Here is a 5,451-nt window from a genome sequence, read left to right on the forward strand (position 1 = left end):
GGCAGAAAGTCCTCACAAGGGTGGCCTAACGTCAAAATATGCAAAACAATAGCAAGACTTGCACCCACACACCTCCTTTATTATTCCACTGAGACGAATGAGAACAAAGGAGCAGCAGTTGCGATTAGTGAACGTACTCAGGATGGAAATTGGGAGTTGCACTTTTAACTCGTAGTATGATCATATGCAGACATATAGTATATAAATATATACATATTTGTGTATCCAAGCTGTGTCCCTTCCAAACAGCAAACATAAAAAGCCAAATCAGATTTGTTAGCTATATTTATTATTTGTCAGTTATTTTCCTGAAGTWAGGTCATAGAAAAACTTCCATTTGCTGGATTTGAAKATCCTTTTGTCTATCAGCTACCAACCTCTTTATTTTCAGTTTTTCCTCCAAAGACGTTGAGAAATAAAATTTTCCACCTCGTTTATGTTACTCTTTCTCACCATTGCACCTACTCAGGCTACACTAAAACACACCCACATGCACTGAGGCATGTTACTGTACGTCCAACCTAGCTGGCTAAAGTCTGTAGCCTTGGGTTGACCCTGGGCTGAACTAAATTCACCCCTATGAGCAGCAAATCAAGGGGGCATGACAAGACGTCTGTCAATCATTCTTTACCATGGAAGACTATAAATGAACGGGGCTGTGAAAAGTTAGCCATTTGGAAAGACTCTGGGATTTTCTCGAGACTGTTCAGCACCAGTTTTGTTTTAAATTTCACAAAATGTGATACGTTTTTTTTTATTTGTTTTTATTATGTAGTGCTTTTTTACCAGTTGTCCCTGGTTGTACGTAGGCTGTACAAGGTCCCTAAATGTATCACGCAACTGAACATTCAAAATTGAACGATTCTGTAATAGGATCGGATCCACAAGATCTAGCTTCCTTCAAAGAGATGTAAATCCCATCTCTAATAATGTAGTGAAATACCAAGCCACAATTAACTTTGTGCTTAAAAATCCAAAATATAATTTGTACATTTTTTTGTCTGTCTCACTTTATTCCGATCTTGACTGTTTTTTGAAAGGGTTATCACTGTCTCGATAGTTAAAAACAACAACCAATCTAAATTTGTTTTAAAAGAGTCCTTAACCGATCTAAGCGTGTTCCACCTTTGTCCTTTGAAATGTCATTAGTGTGGATATTCTTGGCATCTAGTGGTGCACATGGGCATTACATCATTTCATTAGCGTTTCGTTGACAAAGATAAAAATTAAGTTGGAGGAAAAATTTGTTTAAAAAAATATCCAGAGTAATGTACTTGAGGCTCACGAAGTAGGTCAATTTAAAGGAAACATTGACAGCTGCTATGAACAAAAAATAATATAAAAAAATCAAAGCACAAATTGTGATTTGTAAACAAATGGATATGAGGCAATTTTTGTCCCCTTACACTGGTTGACATCTACTAGTTATCTGGTGGGGTGTATGGTTACTGCAACCACACTTTATTGTGCATTATTGTGTTTAAGTCTGTTTTTCTTAGAGCACCTTATGAGTTTTGTAGTAAAAGTCCCTTAGTGGTGTCTCCTGAACAACTACTATCAATGCCACYGTGCCTTCTGTTTCAAGCACTTCCTGGTGTATTTTGTAAAACTCACCAAAAGCACTTAGCCGATATCTACACACTTTCTCTTATCGTTTTCTTCTATTTCTCTTCCCTTTGTTTGTCTCATTGACTCATTTTTTCTCTTGTCTTTATCTTTTGACWGACCTTTCTCTCCAGTGGGAAGCTGTTTTTGTGTTGGTTTTCCTGCTCATCAGGCCTGTTGGGCCTTAAACAAGGTCACTAGGCCTCATTCTTACYTTCTAGCATAGCTAGACTTTAACAAAACTGGACTGAAAATGTACTGTCCCTTTAAACAACATGACCAYAGATCAAGGGTTAGTCTTTTTGTCTTAAATTAATTCCCAGTTAACCAAAGCCCTGGACCCCTTTACACAGGTTGATGACTTTGCCCTCTACAATCAACCTGTTAGAAAATGGGTAGATCTTCACAAATTTGGAAAAAAACTTCATTGTGAAGGCAATCATGGTGCTGTTTTCCTTGTAACTGCCAAATTGGTTGTCYTTGCTATTTCTTGCATCCCTGTCCACATAGCAAAATGTGTCTACACAATGCACTAACATGCTTAATATTTGGCCCATATACTGCAAGGAATGACAGCCCTTGATGGTCCGGATGTGGTTTGCCAGAGTGGGCCATGTATGGGCAAGCACCACATAAACCAAAYCAAAACTGGKCCTGYTGTGGTGTCCCACCTTAAAACAGTGCCATCAATGCCAGACTTGGCCTACATCCCATGGACAAACCAAATACCATGCCAGCAGTCAGCTAACAGTGCCTGCTTGACACTAGGTCTGTCCCACACCTGTCTGCTCTRTAGGTAAATGGTCTCCTTCCGCTGCACCACTTGGTCAGTCATGGGGCCAACTTAAAACTCTCGATGCCCAAGATATGCCAGTGTGCATGGGCCCTATAGCAAAGATAAGATATGACCACTCTYCATTGCTCCACCAATAACCCCATCACAATGTCAATTCACCAGAACCTAGCTGCGCAATAAGTGTGCATGTCCAAAACTATCATGGACATGTCCCACCCTACTATCCCATTGTAAATGTACAACAGAAGATTTAGCCAAGACCCTTCAAAAACCRTCCATTATCCAGTTAAAGGGGGGGCCTAAGACTGGGATGTAATGAGGTGCCAAAATATGTCCAATGTGACACTAAAAGTAATGAAAACTTAAGAAAACAATAATTCACAGTTTGTCTCTGTTTCTCCTTTTTAATCCTTTCTYTCTGTGTGTGCTTACTCCTCCATGTCCATGTCCTCTCCTCCATAAACCGCCAGTCTCTAGCACCACTTGAAGGTGACGTGTACTATCTGGTATTGAGGCCTTTATGATTAGATTGTTTTTGTTTTTTCGTTCATGTGGTGTTTGTTCGATGCCGTCGAGATAAAAAAATCTTATAATGATAAGTATTATTGTTTTTGGCATTATGGTAAAAAAAAAAAAAAACGTGTTGTTGAATGTTGTACAGATAGCACTAGAGATGTTGTGTTTTTGTTTGCTTGTTTTTCTGGGGTTTTAAGGAGAGCAGAAACTTGAGCGACAGCCCCTTTAACTCCTCCCACTGGCATATGGGAATAAAAGTTTGCCAGCCAATCATTGTTTTGTAGACTAAAGTCTTGTCCTGATAACAAATTACCAGAGGCGAAATGATGCCGCTGAATCAAACGTCATTTCCAAACCTGTTGCTCAAATGTGAAGGATAATTTCTWCAGTGGTTAACTTCTGGTGAAACAAACAGTTCACTGTTTTTAACCTCACTGAACTGATACAAATGATATTTGTTTAACTGATAAAATATCCAAGTAAGATTCAGATGTTTTGGGTGAATTATACTTTAAGCAAGCCTTCCTTGTGTTATGAGTTTAATGTGAAACGACAAATCTTGGTGAGTTGAAGGGGCTACGCTGCGTTTGGGCTCTTGTGTAGTTGACTGCCATTGCAGTGAGGGAAAACTGACCTAACATAGTAGTGACTAATATAACTTTGTGGACAAATGGAAAAAATAAAAATAAAATTCATTAGAAAGAAAACAATATGAAACATTTGTCTTTTGTTTACACCTGGTTTTGCCTTCTTTTTTTCTTTACCACATAAATGACCAAAACAAGACATACATTAATCTGCTGTATTTTATGCAAGAAATTTTGTAAAAAATAAAAAAGTAAGGCTTGCAGGGAAGAATGCCCTCATGTGGCCATGAGCACAACTGCAGGGACRGTTCATTTTGCTGGAAAACTATTTTTCAGCGTTACCATACAAAAACAGCTAAAATCATATTTTTATTTATATCAGCTTTTATGTTTTATATTTCCCCAGTTTGAACCCATCAGCCCTCTTTTCCCAGAGAGAGAAAGTAAGAAATGACATGTTAGCACACAGCTTAATGTTTATAACATTTGTGCCTCTTTTGCCTTTGCTGCCATATGTGGTAAGATGATAAAGCAAAGAGAAATTTTCCACCTGTCTTGTGACCTTTCAGATGACTCTTTCCACTCCACACCAGGAGCCTCTGCTCCACAGAGAGGGCTCTGGCTGAACAGATATGTGTTTATTAAAAGAGTCCTCATCACATTCAGGTGGCAAAATGCTGAAGGTACTGAACACATTTGTTCAAAAATATTATTATGTAGAGCAGAGGTGTCAAACTCATTTTTAGGAGGGCCACATGGGCATTATAATGACCCTCAAAGAGCCAGTTGTAACTAACTTTAATGTTTCGTGTTGATTAAACACGAAATGTCACAATCCTTGTCTCAYTGCTACRGCTGAGACCTGCTAACAAACACTAACTGACCTCTATGTGGTATTCCCTGCATAGAAACAGTGTTTAAACACGTCCTCTTATAAACACTGAAAAGTACTACATGTACGACTGACTAAATAATACTGAAATACTAATAAAAGTAAAAGTAAGAGAGTTTTACTCACTGTTGACTTGTGGTGTGTGGCTGCCATCTTGAATTCTGAAATCCAACATTTTCCAACAAGGAATTCCCACTGGAGGGGCATATCAGTTTAAATTTACCACTTGTAAGTAGGTATTTTCCACTTCCCAGTACAACWGGGCTGCAGCAAAAGTAGCCGTCAAAAATACAGCAAAATGGAGATTTTATACAAATTCCCCTGGCTATTTTTGAAACTTGTGCAGCTCCACTTAGTGGTGGGATGTCATCATTGTGTGGGTAAAATAATCAACATGCATTATAGAAGATGTAGTTTATGGTCAGCGCTGACTTTAAAGCAGCATACACTTGTTTTAAAGACATTAATAAACATTTGAAGCGCTTGTGAGCCACATAAAATGCTATGGAGGGCCACATTTGTTCCACAGGCCTTGAGTTTAACATGATGTAGAGTGATATCTACGTGCTTCAAACAATAAATGATGYAGGCCTAAATAAAGCAACACATTACATGGTTGAATCTACTGGTGTGGAATATCAGTCATTAATGACATGGTAAATCAAAAAAATTGAAACAAAACTAATGCACTTTTACTCTGTGTTTGAAGAAATGAGCTTTGTCATGTGCACAGCTCAAAGTATGGGGAGCTTTAAGATTCAAACTGTATGAGACGTTCTATATGCAGCTAAATTCCAATGCAAATTAAACTAAATGCCTATTACTACAGAAAGTTGTTAAGGTATTTGTTTATTTGGCTCACAGAGAGGTGTTTTAGGTGGGAAGTGGAGGGGAAGCAAAATGTCTTCAACTTCAGAAGTACACTTTTTTTTAGTTTAGAAAGTTGGACTCAGCAACAAGGGTTTTGTATTTTGGATTTGTTTCCATTCTTTTAAACTTTTCAAGATCTGGTACATTTGAAAACCCATGAAATACTTTAGTCAATAATTAATTTC

Source organism: Austrofundulus limnaeus, unplaced genomic scaffold (genome assembly GCF_001266775.1).
Source record: "Austrofundulus limnaeus strain Quisiro unplaced genomic scaffold, Austrofundulus_limnaeus-1.0 Scaffold338, whole genome shotgun sequence".
In the NCBI taxonomy this organism is placed as follows: Eukaryota; Metazoa; Chordata; class Actinopteri; order Cyprinodontiformes; family Rivulidae; genus Austrofundulus; species Austrofundulus limnaeus.